The 26,234-nt window shown below is 45.4% G+C and overlaps 1 long non-coding RNA gene and 3 other non-coding genes across 4 annotated transcripts; 2 read left to right on the top strand and 2 right to left on the bottom strand.

Annotated features, from left to right (window-relative positions):
- Positions 1–1,434: 1,434 nt before the first annotated feature.
- Positions 1,435–12,625, top strand: LOC137211257 (uncharacterized). The gene is made up of 3 exons (XR_010936990.1): positions 1,435–1,510; positions 8,798–8,881; positions 12,584–12,625. It is a non-coding gene; the product is annotated as an uncharacterized lncRNA (long non-coding RNA).
- TRNAV-CAC (transfer RNA valine (anticodon CAC)) lies at positions 2,216–2,288 on the bottom strand. The gene has a single exon. It is a non-coding gene; the product is annotated as a tRNA-Val (tRNA).
- A 5,377-nt stretch (positions 12,626–18,002) lies between the features above and the next one.
- TRNAV-AAC (transfer RNA valine (anticodon AAC)) lies at positions 18,003–18,075 on the top strand. The gene has a single exon. It is a non-coding gene; the product is annotated as a tRNA-Val (tRNA).
- Positions 18,076–23,837: 5,762 nt separating this feature from the next.
- On the bottom strand, positions 23,838–23,911 carry TRNAN-GUU (transfer RNA asparagine (anticodon GUU)). Its single transcript has one exon. It is a non-coding gene; the product is annotated as a tRNA-Asn (tRNA).
- Between the last annotated feature and the right edge of the window lie 2,323 nt (positions 23,912–26,234).

The raw sequence follows: 26,234 nt of genomic DNA, 5'->3' as shown, positions 1-26,234 counted from the left end.
TTTGACCACTCTGCAGTCTATAAAAATATGCGGCTGCATTATACCGAGTTGGACAGTGTTTTGTTTTTCCTGTCTTAATTAGATACTCTCCGAGCAAAGATTATACATTAATTAACTCAATTTAATATCAGCCAGAGAATTAAAGGGAACAATAGATCTTAAAATGGCAACTCGAACCGAATCCTAATAGAAAAATGCATGTTAGAATCATATATTGGGTGACGCCTAAAACAGTTTACTCCCAAATTGTAACTGACATAATTAAGTCGCTATGATTTTACAGAATTCTGCGACGTAATCTTTATTTAAAAGATATTCTAGGGCACATGTATTTTACTGGAACACATAGTCCTAAATTTTACGAACTTCAATCGCTATTGGAATTAAACTTTGCTTATTGGATCAGTAAAACCAGAAGAGGAAATTTAGGCCGTTCAGTGCCATAAGCATTTTGAAGAGAAAATATATCCAAGACGTGTACACACTAGAATACTGTGCCAGCAATGCTTTCCACATCATTAGAAAATCCGGAAGACAACATAAAGTAGTGTTTAGACAGAAGTTCTTAAACTCTTGTGATGCATACAAAATTGTCTACCCATGCAGACAATTCTGGGAAGCTCTTGAGAACTTTCCCCCTCCCTTTAACGCAGTTCCCACCTGCTCCTTTCATCCTCCCACCACACGGAAGATCCTTCACCTTTCTGCCCCCTGCAGGGCCCAGGGAGCCGGGCAACAGCCGAGGGGCAGCTGCACTTCCCTGAAGGGCCTTTCCCCAGGTAGGCGGTTCCAGCGCTCAGGCTGATCCAAGACCCCACTGCCCGCCAAGGCAACCGGGAGGAGACCAGAGGGCAGCCGGTCCGGAGGGATTCCTACTAGCACAGAACGTGCCTGGCCTGCACTTGGGGGACAGCCGAATCAAACACCGCCTGAAGCTTCTCTACAAGCCTGGAGAGAACGGATTCCAGGTTACTCCAAAGGCGTCGCAGTTCATATATATGGAGAGAGAGTGAGAAAGCAAACGTGGGAAAATGTTAACTCTGCGCGGTTAGGTCCAGAATATACGTTTGTATTTCAAGTGTTCTGTATGTTTCAAATGTCTTAATGAGTTTTTGGAACTCAAATCGCAGGTTGTCTTTGGATGAAAACTCTGTGAAACCATCAGGTTTCTGAGATGAAGGACGAAAAGAGAGTCGGATTCTTCTTCCACGAAAGGAGGTTTCCCTGAGCGGGAATCGAACCCGGCCGCGGCGGTGAAAGCGCCGAATCCTAGGCACTAGACCACCAGGGAGCCGCGCAGGAGACAGATTCTCAAATTTGGCCTCTCCACTTGAAAATTGTGACAGTAAAGGGTGAATTTCTGAGAAGGGCCGAGCAGAAAAGAAGGCGATTCCCAGCGCCCCTTAGGCTGAACGCGGTAGTGCGCGGCGCCCAAGTCGCTGCCCCGCTGCCCATCACCCTTCAGCTCTCCCGACCTGGGCGACTCTGGACTCTGAGGTCAGGCCACAAGGTAACTGGCTGGGTTTCATCCTAGTCTAACTTTAGCTCTACGTGCGGCCGACGCAAGGACATGCTCTCTTTCTGAACCTCAGTTTCCTTTTAAATTAGGGGCCCATTTGGGCTCTCAGCGGGTGATGAGCGGATCCGTCTACTTCGTGATCTGTGACCCTGCTCTGGGGGCTCCCCTGATAACTGCACGTTACCGGCTCCTTTGCCTCCCCGATCCGCTCAGTTCGTGGAGCGTGACATTCTTCATCTACGTGTCTTTGGGTCGAGCACCCGGGGCGGCGTCGTGTTCGTGCTCTTTTGGCCTGTCACGCAACGTGCTCCGCGCGTGTGCTGAGGTGTGGGAAAGCCAAGGGTGCTTCGCAGGAATGAACTCCTTGGTTTTCAGACATGATAGGTGTCAGCGTGTAGAGGAGATTTAGGCGCCTGCTTCGGAGGTGAGGGGATTTCCGGATGTAAAAATGAGCCGAAGTCAGCCTTGTCCTTTGCGCACTTGGGTCAGCCGGCTGTGGCCTCGACTCCGCAGTGACTCAGAGAGGAGAAAGGAGGGCTGGCTCCTGGCGCTGAGCAGGCTCTCAGGCAGCAACGGAACTCCTGGCCTGTACCTTGGGGATGGAAAATGCAGCTGCGCCCGCTGCCTCAGCCCCTGCCTTTCGGCCGTTTTGCTGTTTTGAAAGGGAAGGTAAACGTTTCAGAAAGGAAGAACATTTGTTTCCGCCTGGTTTCGAACCGGGGACCTTTCGCGTGTGAGGCGAACGTGATAACCGCTACACTACGGAAACGGTGCTGAGGGCTATTAGCTGCACCCATGAAAACCATAGGTCCTGCCACCAGTATCATGATCACCAACGTTTTAAAGCGAACAATAAACCGGGAAGCACCAGCGACCCCTCAAGCGAAAAGACTGAACTCCTGAGAGGCCCTCGCTTAACTTCGGGATCCCGCATCCAACACAGTGTCTCCAGTTCCACAACTAAGCACCTGAGGGCAGGAGTCGCCCCCGCTGACTCCCCAGCTCCTGGAATTTCCACTGGTTCTTTAAAATAGATTCTCTATCGTTGGTGAAAAAGACTGATCCTGTCATCTATTTTCTGAACAGTTAAAACATATCACTTTAGGTTCCTACCTGTTCACTTCAATATCTCAATCATCTGTTGAGTCAACTTCCACGTTTCCTGGCTTCTGTTCCTTTATACTCCTAGAATATTGTGACTGAAGGATGAACCTGTTGTGTGAAAAATGATAGAGTCATGATGTTATCTTTCTCTGAAGATTGTGCACCCTCTCCCCCAGCAGGCAGCAGAGGGGAAGATCACCTCAATCCAGTCCTTGACTGAGCTGATTTGCAGGGAAGTCTCAGCCCAGGGCTAGTTTTCTCACAGTGCCATGCTCTAGATGGCTAGGGCTCCCACCTGAGACCCTGAGGTGTTTCCTTGGGTCCTGCCCCTTGAGGAATTCTGAACTTCCATTTTTATCTCCTTCGTACCACGATACTGGTGGAAATTCCACTCTCTTTCAGCCACACTCAGCTTGCCCTCATAGCGTCATACATGCACATGGCTTAATTTGCAAATATCTTAAGGGGAAATCCTGAAGAAAGCATCCAACACACTCATCAAGCCACTCCAGGATATTGGCTCCTTAAGTCTGAATACGTGGACAGCCCACATTACTTTCTTTCTTCTTCTTCTTCTCATCTCCCTTCCCTTCGTCCTGCCCCATCTTCTCCTCCTCCCTTTCCCCTTCCCTCCCCTCCTCCACCCCTCCTTTCTTCCTGGCCCTCCTCCCACTCCTTTTTTTTTTTTTTACCAGATTTCTGACACTACTTAGAGTGTTGCTGTTGTCCCTGACCCTCAGCAGCTGCCCTGTCCCCAGCTTCCCTGTCACTTGTGCCTTGCCAAGAACTGGCAAATGCGCTAAGAGGAAAAGGTAGAGAATCAGTTTCATTCCAATAAGCTTCTTCTCTCTCTCTCTCTCTCTCTCTCTCTCTCTCTCTCTCTCTCTCTCTCTCTCTCTCTCTCTCTCTCTCTCTCTCGCTATTCCTGGGGGTCCTAGGTGCATAGGTATTTCTCCAACGACCTCAAACAGAATTTCTTTAAGCCAGCCTGCATTTGGTTGTTTTCAGGGTCACTGCTGCTTTGCTACAAGCACTGCACCATAACCGAGAGAGGAAATCTTCTACAACTTCCAGATAAATTGTATTTCCCTCCTTTGATTTCTTACAAACAAAACAAACAAACAAACAAAAGCAACCAAAAAGACTGGGTCACTGGTACATACTTGGACTTTTCTTATAATACTTAACCAACTGTATATTGAAAATTCTTGCTGGAAGCATGTGCAAAATATTGTCTACCATGAGCTAAACAGTCATCATGCCTGTCCAGGGTCCAAGAAACTGATGAAGTTGGATCCAGTCCCCCATTGCAGTTAGATCACCACTTAGATCAACATCAAAACCAACCACTTTTCCAGATGCAGGTCACTAATATGGGGCAGAAGAGATCAGGTAAACCATTAAACACTAATTTATCTGGGGAATGTTGAAAGTCAGCAGTGATACAGGTAGAAGTGGAAATAATACCAGATTTCTCGGAGCTTCACTGTGTGACCAGCACTGTTCCTCGGGGCTTTACTGTGCAAGAACTTATTAAGTCCACATAACAACCCTAAAAGATAATGTAGTATATCACCACCCCCTTGTTGCAGAGGAGAACACTGAGGCACTGAAAAGCTGAGCTAACCTTTTCAGGGTCTCACCCCCGTGACAGTGAGAGCCAGCACTCAGACCCAGGCACTTTGCCTCCAGAGCCCTTCCCCTTGGCCATCATGCTCACGGGTAACTGAGAAAACTTCAGTGAGATTTGCATCCCCTCCTTCTTGTTCAACCTCCAAGATTTCAAAGAGAAAAAGAAGATTGAAAGGAAGGCCTACAAAACACTCAGAACCAATTAATGCAATGAAGAAGAAGAGAGAGACTAAACAGAACCATTTAGTCTTCCCAAAGAAACAGACTCTATGCCTCTGGAGAGGATGCAATCACATCTCCAACCAGATGACTTTACGGGCCTTGATTTTCCTGATCTGAACTAGGGAGTTCCCAGAGGGGCTCCCAGAAAAAGGTGACAGTGCCTTCTGTGTTCAAGTTTAGAGGGAACAGCTAAGCATTCCTGCCTCCTTGACTTCAGGCAAGAGGAAGCGCTCCTCGAGGGAAAAGAGGTAGGGAGCACATCCCATAGAAATCAGACAAAAGCATGCTTTCCTAAGTTCATTAATGAACAGATCACTTTCATATTTAGCCATATCCATGTACCTTTGTCATTGATTACCTGACATTTTTCATGCTTTGATTCACATTTTTATTTGGAAAATTTATTTTTAAAATTAATTACCTCTCACTACCACAACTGAAATACCACTATGAATTGCCACAAGCAGGATGTAATTCTAAAATTAAATAAAAAGAAAACAGGTGTTATTATGGCTTATAGCAGAGTTAATAAGCAAAGCTCATGAGTTTGCACAAACATTCCTTGGAGGTCTGGGCAGGGGCGGCCTTTAGGGCAATCTAGAGCAGCACTGGGGCTGGAGTGACCGATGTGAGAAAACCCTGGTTGTGCCTGGTTTACCACTGCCCTATAGTAGCCCTTAGGGTATGGAATGCTTCTTCTTTTCCAGCCTGGGAACCATTAAGTTCCTCCTCTTAATCAGAGCTCAGAGACCACATAGAGATCAGTATAGACCCAGAAGCTACTGGTACTAGGGATGAACCAAATGGACTAGAATGAATATAATGTTGAGTGAGAAGTCAGGACCTTGAAATTTAAAAATCTTATGTGTACTGACTCGCTAGATGAATGACCTTGATCTGCATTATCTAATACAGTGGCCACTAGACACACGTGGCAACTGAGTGCTTGAAATGCCTGCCACTAGTGAGGAGATATTGAATATTTCTTTTTTTACTTCATAATATGTAATTAATTTAAATTTAAATACTCCCATGTGGCTATTGGCTACACTACAGGGCAGCACAGGTTAGAGAATAACCATTATACCATAATATCATCTGCTTTATTTCCCTGTAGCGATAAACAGATTTCATAAGATCTCACATCTAATAACAATTCTGAATGCCTTTTTCCCTCTGCTGAGATACAGTTGAATGTCAATTCAGCCGCGGGTACTCCAGGGTGGGGCCGGCTGTGCAGCTGACTTTGCTTCCTCATTAGATCCCGACACCTTCACCAAGGGAATAAGAGCCTCAGCCAGTCCTGCTCTCCCACAGAGGGGTCTCAGCTGCCTTGGCTAGTCACACAGCTCTACCCAGGTGGTAGAGCTTTCCTCCTTTCCTTCCACGTTTGATTATTATCGCTGCAGCACGGTGCAGGCGCCTATGCTGTATACTGCAGGGATTTCCTTGTTTTGGAAGGCAGCTGGGACGAGAGTAAGGCAGTCATGTCAGCAATTGCGGGACAGTGGTTGAATTTTTGTCCCATCCCCAGGACACTGCTTTTGATTCCCCAAAATGGAGATTTACTGAATTTTGCAAGGCTGATTTCTCTATTGCACAGACAAGACTGAAGAAATAGTATTATTCCTGAGCAGTCCATTGCAGAGATATTTTCCAATTTCTTTATCATTCTCCCGCTATTGGACATTTGGGTTGTTTCCAGTTTGGGCTCTTATGAATAAGCTTCTATGAACATTCTTATTATACGTGTCTTTGTGAGCACATTCCCCCCCCCAGCCCCCTCGCCCCACTTCCATTTCTGTTGGTTGAATACTTAAAGAAGTAGTTGATGGAACCTAAGAGGCAGGGTGGAGATTTAATTTTATAAGAAACTGCCTAAAGTTTCCAAAGTGGTTGTACCACTTTATAGTTACATCAACATGTATGAGAGCTCTGATTGTTGACACATATTCTCTCCTGGACCAAACTGTAGGTCAGGCTCCTCTGAACTCTCTTCTCAACTAGGTCTTGATTCTCAGACTTCAGGGTTTGTGTTTGCATTGTCCAATTTTAGCAAGAATCCTGCTAAGTCATTTTAAACAGACCCCTGCCATGATAGTCTCCTCCTCCTCCACCCCGGTACCCCAGCTGATGCTTGATCACTTTGGCCGGCATTCAGCAAGAATCCCTTAGCTTGGTTTAGCCATAATCTCCCCTTACTCCTGATGTTTCCTCTTAGTAATGTTCCATTCACTAACCCTCACCGTGCTGCTTGGCTATAAATTCCCACTTTGCTTTGTTGTATTCAGTGTAGAGCCTGATCTCTCTCGCTGTCTTACCACAAAACCGCATTGCAGTCGTCCCCCTCCGACATATAACGCATATTTCAGTGAGTTCCACAAACAATGCGTTGAAAGTAAAATGGGCCCAATCTGGGGGTAACACCTAGCCGGCTGAGGTGCCCCTGAGTGTGTGACATTCTCGGCAGTATATGGTTGTTTTGTCTAGTTTCCCCACACCCAAAAATCCTCACTTTAAAATCTCTGGGCAATCGTTTTCTTTGCTAAAACTTTTAAAGTGGTCTTACGCTAAGTGCATTAAAAAGAAACCTGTTGCATCCTTGGAATCCATCAAAAGCCAACGGAGAGACGTTCAAGTGCTACAAGTTCAAGTGCTGCCCATCTGGGGAAGCGGAGGGGCTGCTTATTCGCTGGCCGCCTGGCCACGGTTGTCTGCGTTGGCGACAACTGCTCAGGGGAACTCGACTCACCTTCACCAGCGCCGGCACGACTCGGTCCCTGCGGACGCTGACCTCATCTTCAGGGTGCGTTTAGATGAGGAATTCGCATAGGATTTCCTCTTTTCCCTTAATCTGTTTCCACCTCTCCCTCTGTCTCTTCAAGACCGTTTTTGGATCCTGAGTGGACAGGACTTAAAGGAGAGGCTGCCCTTCTACTACCTGTGTCTTCCTGTCCGGACGTTACTGCCCGCGAGGGAGAACGAGAGGAGCCGGAAGGGCAGCGGGTGCCCGAGAACCACAAAGTCGCCGTGTGCGCCCGCGCGCACACGCGCCCCTGCGTCTCGCGGGCCGCTGGCCAATGAACCCACGACGCCCGAAGCTTCTCCTCCGGCGCCACGCGAGGTGCGGGGCTCCCGACCCGGCGAGAGGGGCCCCGCGGAGGCGGCCCGGCCCTCGAGGACAGGCCCGGAAGAGGCCGATTTGGACCGGCGGAGCCAAGAAAAGTCTCAAGCGCGGCCCGGCCCCACACTCCCGAGGTTAAAGGTCTCAAACCCTGAACCCTGGGCTGACCGAGCGTCGCGAGTTGAATCGATCTCCACGCCTCTCTCAGGAGAGTCGAGGGCCAAAATCAGACCAAGAAAAATATGTGTGGATCAAAGTGCTCAATTAATCAAAGAAAAAATACGATTTTCTGACAAATTGGAAGTGTGGTGTGAAAGAAAGACCGGCGTAAAAGAGATGTGTGTTTGGCATGAGCATACGGATCACCAACTAAGGCGGGAAAGCTGCCATTGCCGCAGGTTTTAGGGGAAAGACCCGGAGTTTCGTTCAGAGCCCTGGGGCCTTCCTAGAAAGCCTTTCCACCCAGGCCGTCCCCGTTCCCACATCCGTCGTCCTTTATGATACTGGAGATGCTGGGTCTCACTCTGGGAGCCTCCCTTCCCCCGCCTCCTTTTTTGGAAGACAAAATTCCAAAGGTTTGCACCACTCGAATGTTTGCTTTTCAGCTATCAGCCAAGGTCCTGAAAGCATCTGGACCACACTAATCAAAGGAGTAACTGACCAACAGCAGTCCTCTGATGTGCCTGAACTTCTGACTTCTGAATTCATTCAACTCAGTTCTCTGGCAGCTGGGATGGAGGCCCCTGAAGATCCCTCTAGGGAAACTCGCTAGAGGAACGTTATGGAACTTAGGCTTGGGGAATTCTTAGTAGTCAAGTCTCAGAGGTGTCATTGGAGCACCCTGACCTTTGTACAGGCACAGCTTTGGATTCCAGACCCCAGGTGGGAACTTGTAGCCTTGAGGAGGAACAGGATCCTAGTTGCAGTTCTGGTCCAGTTGGTTCTTTCCACACCACGCTCCCAAACCACAGGGGCTCTCAGTGTAGTTGGGAGCTGTGGTGTCCCCAAGTCCAGATATGGTGGTTGCAGAACGTGAACTATTGGGAGTGTTATGAGCTTGCACCCAACCTTGAATTTAGAACATCCGTAGTTCAATGGCAGTATCTGCGGTTTCATGTGCAGTACCCAGTGTTGACTCCTGGCCAAGGTATGTGTTTGCCATTCACTCTGCCACAGTTTATCTTCTGCCTCTGCAGAGCATGTGTGGGAATCTTCATTGTGCATGCAAGATTAGAAGAGTCACCCTTTTTACTACCTCTGCTGGACTGTTTATTGCACAGGTAAGTCTGTTCCATGCAGAGACCTAGCAGCCAGGAGCAATGATGCTGTCAACTGAAGAAACTGTGGAGAACCCAGCCGTGATTTTGGAATAAAAGATATTCAAGAGTTTGTCTAAACAGTAGCTTGGCAGCCTTGGGGGCCAGGTTGTGATCCTGGAGGGATTAGTGCTTGGCCTGAGGTGAAACAACCGCTGCTCCAGGTTGTCTATTCCATGGGAAGTCGGTTCTGGGGTGTTTCTGTAGTGTAGAACATTTGGAACTAATCTCCTTGGCATATTCACCTACACCTCTGGCTGATCTAGACAAAGCATCCTCAGGTCACTGTTTAACCCTGATTTGCAAGCTGGCCCTTGGGCTGGTCACCAGTAGCTTCTCAATGTGCTGTAGGGATGAAGGAAGTGAACCTCCAGGAAGGAGAGTAGCCCTGGGGTGGGACATATCCATCCAAAAGTGGCTGAGATGTTAGAGGCCATGGCCTCAGGGGTGCACAGAAGGGCAAGGCTTGAATGTACTAATCTATTTATTGCTGACAGGAAGCTAGAGGAGGGTACTGGGCTTTCCAGGTGAGTGGTGTTCAGAGTCTAGATGTATCAGGAGCCTGTGGCTTCCAAGCACACCAGGAGCCTGTGCTCAGCACCCCGCCCTCAACAGTGTCATTGGCTCCAGAGAGCCATACACACGTGAGAGAAGAGAAGAGGCTGAACAAAGCCCTGGCAGTTGTGTCCCCGAATTTCGACAGATGCAGTAACCTGAAAGAAGACAAGGGTGGTCAGAGGCAGTGGGAATCCGTCTGAATCTGTACAGCACGCATTCTAAATGCATTTTTAAAGTTGTCAGTGAATGTATGTAGGTAGCAGTAATTATGAAGCTGTAGGACTGAGGAATTTGTTTCTTTGCCTGTGGCTCCCCCAACCTTCAAAGCCAGCAAAGCCTCACTGAATCCCTCACAAGCTTGGACTCTCTCCAACTCCCTAGTTCTGACCTCTTGACCCAGATTTAAAGGGTTCCTGTGATTAGATCAGTCCACCTGGATAATCTCCCCATTTTAAGGTCAACTGTATTACCTCTGCAAAGTGCCTTTTGCCATGTAATGTAATATAATTCTGCAAATAATAGCCATAAAGAAGCTGGAGTGGCTATACTAACACCAGACAAAATAGATAGGAGACTTTACAACAATAAAATGTCACCAGAGATAAAGAGGGATATTTTATAACAATAAAAGGATTAATCCATCAGGATGATGTAATAGATTTAAACACAGTGCATCTAACAGCATCCCACAATACATGAAGAAGAAACTGACGGAATCAAAGGGAGAAACAGACAATTCAACAATAATTATTGGAGACTTCAATACCACACTTTCAGCAGTGGATAGAACAACCAGGCAGAAGAGCAGAAGGAGACAGAAGATTTAAATAATATGACCTAACAGACACCTATAGACACTCCACCCAACAAGAGCAGAATAGAATTTCTCTCAAGTGCACTGAGAACATTCTCCAGGAGACTAGACACTAAGACATAAAATAAGCTAAAATACATTTAAAGGGATGGAAGTCATATACAATTTCGACATGTCACACACCAACACTACAGGCTAGAAGCAGGGTGGCGAGCGGGTTGGGTAGTCTGTCCTCTTTCCTTCACTTTGTCATGAATGTTCAGTAGAACTTATGGAGGTGGCCGTGGTCCCACATGTGTAGGCCATCAGCCTGGAAAAGCTAGGCAGCTGACGAGAAGAGAGAGATATTTCAGGGGAGTTGCCCTAGTCTCAGGCTCACAAAACCAGGGACGAATTGATACCTAGGAAGTAAGCAGAGGTCAGGAGATCACTTTCTGTCCTGCCTGTCTGTGCCCCTCTTTAAAACCTCAGCTTCTATGTCACTAGATCCCACTGCTCAGGAGTGCTGTGGTCACCACCAACAACCATAGACCCATGATCTTGATGTTTACTGTGCTCTGGCTGAGAATACAACCACAGGTCAATAGCTTTGGGTCAACACAAACTATCAGTCAGAGTTCTGTGAACAACTGCTCTGGGCATAAGGAACAGCATTCATTTCCAAGTCACCCCAAATTAGGTGGCCACTGCGTGTTTCAAAGAAACATAAAAAAAGTATTTCAGTGACTTTGACAAGTTGGAAAGAAACCCTGTGGCGCTAGGATGACATTTACAAGTGACAAGCACGACATCTTATATACAGATTAAAACACAAAGCAACCTACAGGAGAAGAAAAGCGTGGGACTGGAGGCAGGGAGGTCAAACCTGATTTCAAGTTTAATGAGAAGCCTCCATGCTTCCCTAGTGAGTGAAAAGAAGCCACCATAACATTGGTCTCCAGCAAGAAGGTAAATAAGACACAAGCTGGCTGGTAATCCTTATATATTAATTATGCACACACGGAGCACAGCATTATACTCAGGATTTTTTCCCCACAATATTAAATTGGTGTGGAGAAAACTAGAGAATCAAAGAAGAGCACCAACACTATCTAAAAGTTTTCAATTTTTCTTTTTCTTTTTTTGAAATTTTAAAATTTGTGTAAGGGTTGACAGGTAGTATTCATTTATAATTTAAGTTTTTTTCGTATTTATTTTATCCCTTTTCCTTTTTAAAGTTTCTTTTTCTCTCCTTTTTCTTTGATTAAATTTTCCAGAACGTTGCCAATTTTACTGTATTTCATTATTTTTTTCTCAAAAGAACCAGATTTTAAAGTGTATTTCATTCTACTGCTTTTCTCTTTACTGACTCCTTTTTATTAGAGCTTTCAGATATAATTTACATATACCAAAAAGTCACCATTTTACAGTATGTAGTTAAGTGATTTTTAGTATATTCACAACATTTTGCAACCATTCGATTCAGCATTTAAAAATTTTTTGCTTTATTATTTTCTTTTCTCTGCTTTCTTTGAAGTTGCACATTTTTGTTCCTTTCCTTGATAGTTAGGCTAATACTTCATTTTTATTCCTTTAAAAATAATAATATAATTTCGACTGTGTATTTACCCCCTTAATATAACTAAAAGTTTTCAATTTTTCTGTAAGAAAAGTGTCTTCATGACAGTCCTTAAGACAATGAAAGAATTTGGGAAAATCTCGATTCCTTGGTGTTTTCTATGCTTGCAAGAATAAACAGTACAAAATAGTATTAAATTTTTGAAAGAGACAGACCTGTGGTTTCAGTACAAGATACTGAGAGTAGCTGCTGAGGGCGTGTCCCCATCAGTGGTGACCTTCAGAACAGACCCGGTGGCCTTGAGTCTCAGTGTGGCCTAGGCAACTAGAAGACAGGGGCTCCCAAGGTTCCATGACAGCGCCACCTTCCATTTCTGTTACTGTGACGCCGCTTGGTTACCTGCACACTGGGTCCTCCCTCGGGCACTCTTGTCAGAGCCTGACCTCTGAGCTTTGGCATCTTGTGCCTTATTTTTGTGGTTAAGGATTCTCAGTTGTGGAATGCTGACAAAGTCTGGCCTGAACTAAGTAATGAATTACATTTGCATTCTTTGCACCTGTTTAAATACATTTTTTCACTTAATGAAATCTTATTGAGGTATAATTCACATACTATAAAACTCACCCAATATAATTGTATGCTTCAGTGATTTTAGTAATTTACCAGGCAGTGCGGCCATCACCAGAATCCATCACTTGTTTTTAATTTATTATTTGTTTGGGTTTCTTCTCCCCAGGTTTTGGCTCTACTTCTTCCACCATAAGCTTCAGCATGGCAGTATCTCTCACCACTTTCTCTGGTCAGAGAAGTGAAATGAGCATCCTGGAAACCAACCAGTACCTGCGCTCCCAGCTGGAAAAAAGCAAACAGGACTTTCAAGACCTCACAGAGAAATTCCTCATGTCCCAAGCTACTGCCTACTCCCTGGCCAAACAGCTGCAGAAATACAGTAAGTCCTATGTGTTCACAGTCACCAAAGTGATAAATGATTGTCCATCTTCCCTCTAAGCACCTAAACACCCTCCAGACTTTCTTTTCTCTTCATCATCCAATCAAATCAAATAAATCTCATCCTTACTATACTCCTAGAATGGTGGAAGTGGGTAGTTTACCCTCATTTTGCAGAGGATGGAAACACTGAGGCACAAAGGAGTAAAGTTTGCAGTGGGAGTGTATGGAGGAATAGAGGCTGAGATCTCGGTTCAGGCGCTAAACTTTCTTTTCTCTGCCAGGAATACATGTCAGATCCTTGTTGGCTTAAACATGTCAGGATTTAATTCAAACTTTTATGAGCACCCATTTGCAAAGCACAGTTCTAGCTGCACTCAGGGAGAAAGAAGTGATAGGAGACCCCACCTACCTTAAAGGAGTTTAAAGCTCTCTGTTCCCAAGTGAACCACAGATATCTGGAGATGAGAACATCAATAACAGAGAGTGGAGGGGTGGAGTTGTAGTGACTGAGGAACAGGGGAGCGAGGGCACGAGAGGGACAGGGATATAAGGGGAGGATTCTTACTGACCCTGAAATTGAGTTTGCTTTCAAATTTCTACCATTATTTTTCAATAAACCAATGGGGGATAAAATTTGCTATCCAACTTACTAACATGGGCTGAAAAGTAGAAATTAAAGCCTACTTGTCAACGATGTGAAAAGACAAGCTTTGAGGTTTGGGAATGTTAGGTTTTTTAGTATCAGTTATTATAATCATAACGCAGCTTTTTTTGAAACTGCAGAAGAAAGATATCATCCAACGTCTTCTTGTAAAGGTAACACAGTGCAGTGATTAAGAGCATGTACCCTGGCGCCAGACTTCCTGGATTTAAACCCAAGTTGTTTATCTTCTCTCTGCCTCAGTTTCCACATCTGTAATGGTAATAGGACTAGTGTCTACCTCCTCAGGTAGTGGTGATGATTACAGGATGATAATTCTCTAAAATCTACTAGAACAAGGCCTCGGCAAACACTGTGTATTAGTTCTGCCTCCAGACTAACACACAGCACCGTTAGCTTTTGAGCATGTGTCTTTCAGACTTTTTCCCTTCATACACATTTTTACAGAGTTTGTCTCCAGATAAACTTTAAAATCTTTGAGGGACTTCCCTGGTGGCACAGTGGTTAAGAACAGGTTCGAGCACTCGTCCAGGAAGATCCCACATGCTGCGGAGCAACTAAGCCCGTGTGTCACAACTACTGAGCCCGCCAGCCTAGAGCCCATGTTCCGCAATGAGAGAAGCCACCGCAATGAGAAACCCGTGCAATGAAGCGTAGCCCCCGCTCACTACAACTAGAGAAACCCCGCACACAGTGACGAAGACCCAACACAGCCAAAAATAAATGAATAAATAATTTTTTTTAAATCTTTGAAATATTGGGGGATTACGGAAACTCTCAGTGTGGGACAACTGTCAGCCCTACAGTCCTTGGAGCCTTCCCCCAAACACGGGAAATTCCTACTCCATGCCCCAGGTTAATATTCTACTTAAGAGGCTGCAAGGCTTGGTAAAGCTTTGGAGTCAGAACTCAGGGTATGTGAATTCTGACTTTGCTTCATTCCAGTTGAATCATCTTGAGAAAGTTATTATACCTGCCTGTGAGCTTCTCTTTCCTCAGCTCTAACATGGGGAGGCTGAGGAATCAGATGTGGAAATCCCTGCGTAGAGCCTGCTACCGAGGTTACATCAGTCCCCGGGATGGACCCTGCCTCCTCCCTTGAAGACAGTGACCCAGCAGCCTGTCCAGCTTTCCCCTGAGGCAGCGTCTCTGTTTCCCCAGAGTGTGAAGAGTACAAAGACCTCATTGAATCTGTGCTGGAGGAGGAAGTGCTGTTTGAGGAGGGGGAGCTGGCAGAGAAGATGAGACCGGCTGCAAGGCTTGGGTAAGGAGGAAGCTGTGTGGGAAAGTGTGTGAAGTGGGGAAGCCCAGGCTGATAGAATAAAGAGCAAATCTGTGCAAGGAGAAGGGCAGAAATGTACACGGCAGGCCCAGAACTAGACAAAGACAGCCTGCGGGGCTGTGGGAACTGGATGGTGGACTAGTTAGGCCTCTGGATTCTCCCTCAAATACTGTATGAATCAAATGGAGACACATGCCTGGGTTGGAATACTAGCAATGTGGCTTCTAGCTGTGTGACCTTGGGCAAATGTACTTAACTTTCCAGTGTCTGAGTTACCTCAGCTACCTCATCTGTAAAATGGGGCGGGGAGGTGGGGTGAGGAACCCTAAAGCTGAGCCTCTCGGGAGCCGCAGTTTCCTCCGCTGAGAGAGCACTGGTGGTTCCAGGTTCATTCTTTAGTTTACAAGGTTGGTGACTAGGATAGTAGTGGCAGGACCTGAGCTTTTCACGGACATAGGTTTGAACCCACACATAGGCGATTGTTTCCATAGTGTAGCGGTTATCACATTCGCCTCATACGCGGGTGGGAACATATTTCTTTTCCCTGACATTTATATTCCCATTCAACAAACTAAAAAGGGGGGCAGAAGGTGTGTGGCAGCGGGCGGACCTGCATTTTCCTTCGCCCAAGATACTTGGGAGGAGTTTCGTTACTACCTGAAAGCCTAATCTGCACTAGGAACCAGCCCTCCTTTCTCTGCTTAGTCATATTGTAGACCAAGCCACAGCCAGTTAATCCAAGGAGGACGCAGGACAAGACGGACTTCGGGGTACCTTTACATTCGGAAATCCCCTCACCTCCTCCTCTGGCGCCTAAATCTCCGCTACACGCTGACACGTATTATGTCTCTGAAAACCAAGTAGTAGTACATCCCTGTGAAGCACACTTGGCTTTCCCTCACCCCAGCACATGTGAGGAACAATTTGATTTGCGTGACAGAACAAAAGAGAACGAATTCAAGTCTGCACCGGGGGCTCGAGCCAAAGACCCAAAGATGAAGAATGTCAGACTCTGCGAACTGAGCTGGCCGAGGAGGAAACGGAGCCGGTAAACGTGCCATTATCAGGAGACCCTCCAGCGTCAGGTCAGAGATCAGCAAGTAGATGGACCCGCTCATCCCCCGCTGAGAACCAAGTCTGCCCCTGACTCATAAAGAATCTGAGGTTCAGAAAGAGAGCATGACCTCTCCCCAGACCTGGATTCCGGGTCTTCCCCTCACTACCTGCGGCGCCTGCCGTTCTCCCGCCTTAGATGACGCCAACTCCAGGTCCTAAGGCTCCGACCAAGAGTTGTCTCTCACGCAGCGTTTTCCTCAGACCCTACATGCAGTTAGTTAGGACCTCGTGTTTGCTTCTCAGTCCAGGTGGACTTTGGCCTTCACAGTCCCTCCTTTTCACGACTCTGGGCTTGGGCAAACGACTCTCATGATAAAGGCGGGGAAATCAGTGTAATGCTCGGCTCCCTCACCCTGAACTTCGGATGGGGGGTGGTGGTGGGCGACACTTGTGTTTTTTCCTGGGCTGCGTCCCTCTTCCGGGTCCGTCCTCGAGGCCAGGGCCGGGGCCGGGTGCCCTCAGCGTGCTCCTCTCGCCGGCTCTGGAGCCCCGCACCTTCCCTTGCGGCTGCAGGGAGGCTCCAGGGGCCACCTGATCGGGTTTGCGGGCCCCAGCAGCGCGGGTGTGTGTTTGTGGTCCCTCGGGGGCCCAATGTCCCTCCTCCCCTGTCGGGGAAAGGACGACCGCCCCCTCGTCCTGTCCACGTGGGACGGCAGCGCGCCGGACGCGACCGAAAGACCGAATCCGTTCCTCTGGCTGCGCGTGGGAGGTGAAAACTGGAACCTGGAGGGGAGGGAAAAGGGGGAAAACCTCATGAAATGTCCTGATCTAAAGCTATTTTCAAGTCCGCCTCTTTGGGGACTCAGCCCTCCAGCGCTGGCGAGGATGCTGCAGTCCGGTCGCACCCTCGACGGCACTTGGAGTCGACGCGCAATAAGGCAGAGCCCCGCGGCTTGGGGGTCAGTGCGCACGCTGCCCGCGCCTTCCTCGGGGTCGCAGCACTTGAACCTCACGTGTGAAGGAAACGCGGTGACCGCCACAACGAGAAAGAAGGAAAACAACGACTGGAGAAAATGACACGTGCTTCCCCACACTTGTAAAGCTTTACTTTGAAAGGAAACCAGACAGGGAGACACAGACACACAGACAGACAACGTTGCATTAAAGTCTTTCAGCAAAAAGAAAGTCGTCTGCCTGCTGGCCGTGTGCTGTGAGGTGAACACGAAACCCCCTCCAGACACCGGCTTTCTGGGAAAACCGCCTTTACCTCTTCGTCTTCCTAGGTTAAAATTCGCTCTCCATGACCTGTTGAACCGGAAAATTGCAAAAGGCAAATAAAAGACGTTCCAGACATTGTAAAAGGTAAAACAAAACTGTTGCTCAAGAAGAATGTCACGTACGCTGAGGGAGGAATGAACAGCCGTGAGATCGGCGTGGACCGCGCCTGCGTCCTCCGCGGCTTTCTGCTGGGCCTGGTCTTCAAACGAAGTCAATACAGGCCGGGAAGCGCAGCTCGGCCTGCGTTGACGTTCGATGTTTTTCCAACATTCAAATGACCTGAGACGTCAGCCTTTGCTACGGTTCCTGCTAAGCGTGAAAGTGTGATTAAAGTATTGGACTTCAGCTAGACGACTAGAATAAGCCACAGCGGCAGGAACCTGAGGAAGCCCGTTTGCCGGGAGACGCCGGAGAAGGGCTGCTACGAAAGGGCTTTCGAAGAAGGAGCAGAGGGGAGGGAGGGGAGGGCGGGTCCTATGGTTCCCGGGTGGATTCGAAGCATCGATCATTTCCGAGAGCCCAGAGCACTGACCGCCTGCGCCGTGAAAAGGGCCACCGAGGCGCGGGTCCGCAGCCTTGGAGTGGTGGTGTCCACGCTGCTGGGATGCGAGGTCGCCTGGGGCTCAGGCTCACCTAACCCCCGGCTCCTGGGGCTTCCGGGAGCTGGAGAGTCCGCGGGGGCGATCCCTGCACTCGGTGCATAGCTGTGTGTTGGATGCGGCATTGGGAAGTGAAGCTGTGGGGGCCCCAGGGACCTCGCTTCGGGGGAGGCGAAGATCCCTAAACGAGGGCCTCTCGGGAGCTTCAGTCTCCTTACCTGAGGGCTCGCCTGTGCTCCCAGGGTCTTTTGCTTTCGAAAATATTTGTGGCCAGTCGTGGCAAGAGATACAGTTCTTGAAAGTGTCCTTAAAAACCTGAGAAAGAGCTGTTTCCGTAGTGTAGTGGTTATCACGTTCGCCTAACACGCGAAAGGTCCCTGGTTCGAAACCAGGCGGAAACATATCCACTTTTTTTCTGAAACTAACATTCACGTTTAAACACCAAAAAACGGGGCGAGTGGGATGGATTGAGGTAGCGCGTGCAGCTGTATTTTTATCCTTCCGAAATACAGGAGGAGTTCCCTTATTGCCTGAAAGCCTGCTCAGCACTAGCAATCATCCCTCCTTTGTCTGCTCTGTGTCACTTTGAAGACAAGGCCACACACAGACCAAGAAGGGCACAGGACAAAGCCAAGTTAAGGTTATCTTTACATTCGGAAATCCCCTCACCTTCTCATGTGGCGCCTAAATCTCCTCTACAGGCTGACACGTATTTTGTCTCTGGAAACAAGAAGTTTATCCCTGTGAAGCTCACTTGCTTACCCCACCTCAGCACACTTGCGGAACACGTTGATTTGCGTGACAGAACAAGAGAGACCGACCCAACTCCGCACCAGGTGCTCGACCCAAAGACACGTAGACGAATTTCAGGCTCCAGAATTGCAGCTGGTAGGGCCACGTAAAGGAGTCCTTACACGTGCCATTATCAGGAGAGCCCCTGTAGTGAGCTCAGAGATCAGGAAGTAGACGGAATCGCTCATCAGCCTCTGAGAGCCAAGTCAGCACCTGACACATAAGGAAACCGAGGTTCAGAAAGAGAGCATGACCTTGGCTCTGCCGCACACAGCGCTAAAGCTAGACCAGGATGGAACCCGGCCAGTTACCTTGCGGCCTGGCCTCAGAGCCCAAAGCGTCACCCAGGAGAGGTGAAAGGTTATGAGCAGCGGCGCAAGGGCTGGGAGCCTTTCACAGCCGCCTTCAGCCGCGGGCCACTGGGAATCACCTCCTTTCCTGCTCTAGGCGTCTCAGGAATTTAATTTTTACTTTCAAAGTTTCCACCTGAAGACACTAAGTTGGACGTTTTGCGTGGCTCCCTGGTGGTCTAATAGTTAGGATTCTGTGCTTTCACCACCATGACCTGGGTTCAATTCCCGCTCAGGGAAGTGTCCTTTTGCTGGCATCCTGATTTTGTAGTTATGTATTCATTCCACTGTGTCACTTCCCAAAGTGGGGCTCTGATAGAGCCTCTATACTTTAAGGATTCCAGTGGATAGCATCCAAGGTGCTTTTTACTGAACTTTCTTTCTGAAATGTAACTCCGAAGAAAAACCAAAAAGTTTAGCTTTACTGTATCATAGAGATAAATTAGTATGTACCCAGTATGCTAGGTACAAGAAAAAAAATTCAAGTTGATAGTAAGGATAAATCTCGAATACTTTTAACACTCTAGAGAATTCTAATAATTAACATATGATTGTACAGAAAATGTTATATTTCTAGAGATGACTCCTTGTATGCATCACAACAGTTTAATAATTTCAGTCTAAAAACTACTTTATGTTGTTTTACAAATATTACAATAATATGGAACATATGGGTAGCATAGTACTCTAGTTTCACAAGTCCTGGATTTATTTATTTTCTTTCCTGGATTTATTTTCTCTTCAAAATTCTAATAACATTGAACTGCCTAAATTTTTATACTGGTTTTACTTGTTTAACAAGAAATTTTTAATCCAATAAATATTTAAGTTTATGAAATTTAAAATCATGTTTTCCAGTAAATTAAATATACCATATAATATATTTTAAATGGAGATTTACTATTATAAGTCTAGAAGTCAGAGTAACTTAATTATTCCACTTACAATTTGGGGTATCATTTACTGTATGATTGCAACATGCATTTCTCTATTATGTGTCAGCTCAACTTTTGATTTTAAGGTCTATTTTTATCTTTAAGTTCTTTGATATTAAATTAATTGATTTGTGGTCTTTGCCTGTATAATTGAGATAGAAATGAGAAACACTGTTCTACTATGACGCTGCCTCGTATTTTTATAGATTAGAGAATGGCCATATGTGAACAGGTTGAGAGGAGGCTCAGGTAACGTTTATGGGAGGTTGGTGACTGTGGCCATCAATGTAATTGCAAGAATTGTAGAACACATGGAATATCTGCTCCAGGAAGTAGGGAGCTGTCACTGAAAGCCTCCTGTTTTCCTAAAGTGCTTGTTTATTTAATAAAACAATGTTTCTGGTTCTAGGTTACCTACCTCTAGGCCTGAAGTCATCCATCTTACTGTTCTTCATTATGCTTCTCTTGTCTCTATCACTTCTAGAGCCCCTAGGCCAAGGTGGGCAGATAAGCCTGGGAAAAACTGCCAGGAACCAATTATGTTCCCGCTGCACTGCCTTTTTCGATGCTTCCAGATGTGGGCTCCACAGAGCAGAGACCTTGAGTTGGCTCATGATGCAGCATCTCTCTCCCCCTCCCCCTAGCAAGGCCTGGCATCTAGTAAGTGCCTAATAAGTGCTCACTGATTGAAGGCAATCTAGTGCAATGTCCTGAAAAGGAGAAGAAAGTAGGTATGTTGGTGGAGGCCTAGAGTATGAGGGACAGAGAAAGACAGACAAAGACACACACTAAGAGAGTAGAGAGAATGTCCAAGAACTAGATTTAGTGTGTAAAAGCCTCATGAGATTCAACAGAAGAACCCAGGGAATGTCGACCAGTAACTCTTGGCATCCAGGTCTGCACAAGATGGACTGTCAGGTGCAGAATCCTGTTTGTCACGGTGATTTGTCTCAAATTGGATAATTTTTGCAGAAACAGCCAAACACTGTCAAGGAATCATATAGAGATAGTCATTAGCATGCTAACACAGCCTTGAATAAGAGGGTGACCAATCATTAGATGTGTGCATCCAAGATGGCAAAAATATATTCATGAAGAAAAGGGAAGAAGAATAAATGTCTGAGACCAGTGTTTTTTCCCCCTCCTATCCATAAACTGTTTAGTATGAAGCAATTGGAAGTCATTCTGGTCAGTCTTCTCTGCACCTGAATAAGTAGGTCACCACCAAAAATAATTACAATTATTGGAAGACTTTCTAAACATCTTGCAAGTTTAGCTGCTGAACATGTGCAATAAGGTATCTCTGAGTAATGTCCACACTGGACTTTTGTTGTACCTCGGGCTTAGTTGAATCAGGAGGGCGCCACTCCCCTTGTCAGAGTATCATATAGATGTATACAAAGTTTGTTGTGATGGCAAGAATATGAAGAAAAAAGCTCTTTCATGGAGCTGGAAAAATAGGAATACAAATTGGCACACCTGCTACTGAAATCAAAGTAGGAACACATAAGGAGATGCCTTCAGCCTCTGACAAAGGTGGAATGACAAAAACCAGGTTTACCCTCCTGCCTGAAATTTCACCCTCCCCTTCTTGCCTGCCCCCAAAGGGGAAAAAGAGGCAAATACATAATGTCAGTTTTCTAGACACAGAAAATCAACAGAGGACAGCAACAGAGGACAGCAATCTCTGAGAGATGAGAAACAAGCTGGGTCCTGCCATTGGCCCACATTAATGCTTTCAGAGAGTTTCCAGGTTGGGCATGAGGAGGGCTATCTGAGACCAACTCCTTAGATTGTGGAGATGAAGCTGAGTGTTGGTGGAGGGCAAAGCATCTAGAGTTCACAGAACAAAGGTCCAGTGATGAGAGAGAGAGAGAGAGAATCCAAGAATATGAAAGTCTCCCTCAAGTACTAAGCAGAGTTCTGACAAGAGCATGCTTGTGAAGAAATGCCTGAGACCAAGAAAAGAAATTTTTGAAAAGATCATGGAACAGTGCTGGTGTTCACACAGGACAGGCAATTGTACTCACCACCAGCAGCCAGACTAGACTACTCATATAATTCATGAGCCTTTGGGAAGAACACTCAGCCCTAGAATAATCAGCCCTAGACTGACCTACCTAAAAAATCATAAAGCAAGATTCAAAGAGATCAGACCATTTACAAGTCACCTAACTGTACTCCAAAACAAAACTCAAGATAATTCATAGGAATACCAAAGTAGTTAGTATCCAGAAGGGAAATTTTGACAATGTCCAGCATCCAAGCAAAAAAATGCAGGGCATGCAAAGAGCCAGGAAAATACGATGCGAAAGGAAGAATGTAATCAATCAAAATTGCACCAGAACTGAAATGATGTAAAAATCAGCAGAGAGGAGTTCAAACAGTTATCATGACTATGTTACATATGTCCAAAGAGTTCATTAGAAGTGTGGAACATACAAAAATGGCAAAAAGCAAACTTTAGAGATGAAAACTATAACATGTGTGAATCAACAACAGATTAGACATTGCAGGAAAAAAGATTAGGGAACACAAAGCCTTGAACAACTGAAAATATCCAAAATGAAACTCCAGTTAAAATTTTTTTTTTTTTTTTTTTTTTTTACTGAACATAGCATAATTGAATCGTAGAGCAACTTTAAAAGGCCTAATATAGGAGTGTTTGGAGTCTCTGAAAATACCAGGAGAAATTTTTTGAAGAAACAATTTTGAAGAAACATGACAGAAAATATTCCAATCATAATGAAAATTATAAACCTGCCAGTCCAGGGTGCCAAATGAACCCTGAGCACAAGGAACATAAAGAAAACCATACCTAGTCACATTATAATTAAACTGCTCAAATCCATTGAAAAAGAAAATGAAATTCCCCAGTGCAGCCAGAGAGAAAAGACACAGTACATACAGAAAACAAAAAGATTATGTCACATTTCTCATCAAAAGCAGTGGAACTGAGAAGACAGTGAAGCAACATTTTTAAAGGACTGAAGGAAAAATAAAGTCAAGGTGGAATTCTGTGCCTCCCCCCCCAAAGAAAACTCTTTGAAAAATGAAGGTGAATGACAACATTTACAGACATACAAATGCTGAAAGACTTCATCACCAGCAAATCCATAATGCAAGAAATGTTAAAGGAGTCCTCCAAGAAGAGAGTTCACATCAGATGGAATTCTGGATGTACACAGAGGAATGAAGTCCTACTCTATAGCACAGGGACCTATATTCAATATCCTGAGATAAACCATAATGGAAAAGAATATGAAAAAGCATATATATATATATTTGTATATATACATATATATGTATATATATATAAACTGAATCACTTTACTGTACAGCAGAAATTAACACAACATTGTAAATCAACCACACTTCAATAAAAAAAAAGTAAATAAAAAAAGCAAAGGAATGAAAGGACAAGAGACATAGTATCTGCATGGGAAAATATATGATTTTTTATTATCAGTTAAATCTCTTTAAAAACATGGGAGAGTTTAAGGAAAAGTAATAACCTTGGATTTGTGGTTCATAACATATGCTAAGTAAAATGCATGACAACAAAAGCTTGAAGGCAGGCTGTGGCAAGTTACAGATATCTGCTCTAAAGCCTAAAGCAATCAATGAAATAACAAGAGAAAGAGTTATAACTAGTAAGCCAACAAAGGCGAGAAAATGGAATATATGCAAAGCCATGTATAAGCTATGATAGAATAATTGCTCTTCCAAGATTCTACCCTATAGCCATGTGTACAAGAATGATGACTATAGCATTACTTGTAATAGGAAAAGCATAGTACCAAATTAATTGCAAAAGTATATGGAAAGGGTTAAATAAAGACTAGTACAAACAGTGTAAGAAACTTCATTGGTAAAAGGAGTTTACAGGGTAAAGATGATGAGTCTACTCTTTCGTGAATTCCGGGATTCCCAGTGCTTTCCTCCAGAGATCCTCTCTGAGGCTCAGTGATTATCTGGACTTAGGTCCTCCTGTGTCAGGGGGCAGGAGCCTAGTAGTGGAGCATGGGAGAGGATGCGCAGACTAGAAACCTTGGTACATCCTTTACATTCTAAAAGGGTGAGACGCGTCCCTGGGTGGGCTTGAACCACCAACCTTTCGGTTAACAGCCGAACGCGCTAACCGATTGCGCCACAGAGACACGAGGAGTCCCTTCTCTTCAGGCTCACAGAGAGCAAGCATGCCTACCAAGCTAGGCGGAGCCTCTCGCCTTTCCCAGGACAGCGGCGCCGGCTCCAAGCCTCGGACAACAGGAGAGGTGGAGTCCACGCAGCGTGTTTGTCCCATGGGGAAGCCGTGCGTTGGGCGATTCCAAAGGCAGAAGGGCAGCCGAGCGTCCCCACTGCGCATTGCTCCACACCCGCAGATGCCAGCGCCCCGGAGACGGCCAGGGCCTGAGCCGAGTGGGGCCCAAGGGAAGCTGAACGCCCGGTGGGCTCTGTAACGGCTCCCGGCTTGCTCCGCCTTCACCCGACCATCTGCCCCGCAGGTTTAGTAGGTGTGCTCGGTATGGCAGCAGCGGGAAAGAGATCAGGTCCAAAGAGAAAAGGTGAAAAGCAGCGAAAGCAAGCAGAGGCATGGATGAGACAGCGAGACCTCCCAGGAAGCCTGTGAGGAGGTTCGGGCCAGATTCTGAGATGAGAGTTGTTTTTATTAAGTAGCAGAATGGGGAGGGAGAATCGGAGAAGAGCATGAAAGAGAGAAAAGCACGAACATCTGTAGGTGTCCAAGAATAAAACAGCAAAAGCAGTGTGAATATATTTATGTCAAGAAAGTCACCTGCAGGCCTGTGGTGCATTGTGATTGTCTAGTGGATAACACTGCATAGTGGCTGCAGCAACCTCAGTTCAAATCCAAGCTATAGCCAGGTAGTGTCTATGACCTGTCTTTCCATTTGCTTTTTTTTTTTAATTGACTATAGTCGATTTACACTGTTGTGTTCATTTCAGGTGTACAGCAAAGTGATTCAGTTATACATACATATCTATTTTTTTCATATTCTTTTTCTTTATAGGTTATTCCAAAATATGGAGTATAGGTCCCTGTGTTATACAGTAGGTCCTTGTTGGTTATCTATTTTATATATAGCACTGTGTATATCCCAAACTCCTATTTATCCCTCCCCCGCTTTCCCCTTTGGTAACCATAAGTTTGTTTTCTACCTCTGTGGGTCTACCTCTGTTTTTTATATAAGTTCATTTGTATCGTTTTTGTTTTGTTTTGTTTAGATTCCACATATAAGCGATATCATATGATGTTTGTCTTTGTCTGGCTTACTTCACTTAGTATGATAATCCCTAGGTCATCCATGCTGCTACAAATGGCAATATCTCCTTTTTTATGGCTGAATAATATTCCATCCATTTGCTTTTAATGCCAGCACCAGCTATGCCCCTTAGCAGTGGTTGGAGAGCAGAGTTTGGCACTGGCCGCAGAGCACGATGCAGTGAGGAGTAAATCCCACAGTGCACAAACCCGCGGGTGCCAGTCAAAGTGAAACCTAGGATGGTTCCTTGTCTCACTGTTGAGCAGAACATATCCCCAAAGTTGAAATACTGCCTCTCAAGGAACCTTGTCTATATCTTGCACTAACGAAATGACATGGTGATTGCCCTCTTTTCCGGTAAAGAATATTTGATATTTCAAATATCAGTGGGATTTTTTACACTAAAGGAGAATGAGTTTTTAATGAGTTTACAATAAAATGCAAACTAGTTGTCATGGTCTACACCAACCTGCCTTCATCCACCATGCACTGATTTTTATGGGAACAGTAAATCATTGAACTATATAGTTCACATAGTGTAAAAAGCACAAATCTTTAGGGCATAGGCACAGTTTATTGAAATTTGGCAAATGTAATCGCCACCCAGATCAAGTTATAGAAAATTGCCATCATCCTAAAAATGTCACTTGAGCCCCTTTCTAGGCAATTCCTACACTAGATCACTTAGTTAATTACTATTCTGAAGTTTATTGCAATAGATTACTATTGCCTGCTCTTGAAATTCAGATGAATGAATGTACATTTTTGGTAACTGACTTTTGTTTCATGCAACATTTTGTTCATTAAACATATTCATATTATATATATCACTTATTAATTTTGGTATTATTGGAGTAATTTTGGTGGGGGGGTGGTGTTAATTAGTGTTCTTGATGAATATTCTTGGTGTTTTGATGAATATTCATATCAATCTTTTTGTATACTTGTGCATTCATAGAAGTGTTGCAACTGCTGGGTCATGGAGTAGGTACAAGATGAACTTTATTAGAAAGTGCCAACAGTATTTTAGAATGATTTCAAACCAGCTATACTACAGATGCAATTGCTCCACACTTGTGTCAGCATTTGGAGCACGAATTCTTTTAAGTTACAGCCATGCTGGAGGGTGTGTAATGATACCTCCTTATAGTGTTAATGCTTATTTCCCTGATGAGTAAAAATGTCAATAATATTTTCT

Source organism: Pseudorca crassidens, chromosome 2 (genome assembly GCF_039906515.1).
Source record: "Pseudorca crassidens isolate mPseCra1 chromosome 2, mPseCra1.hap1, whole genome shotgun sequence".
In the NCBI taxonomy this organism is placed as follows: Eukaryota; Metazoa; Chordata; class Mammalia; order Artiodactyla; family Delphinidae; genus Pseudorca; species Pseudorca crassidens.
This window is presented reverse-complemented; position numbering and strand designations above follow the sequence as displayed.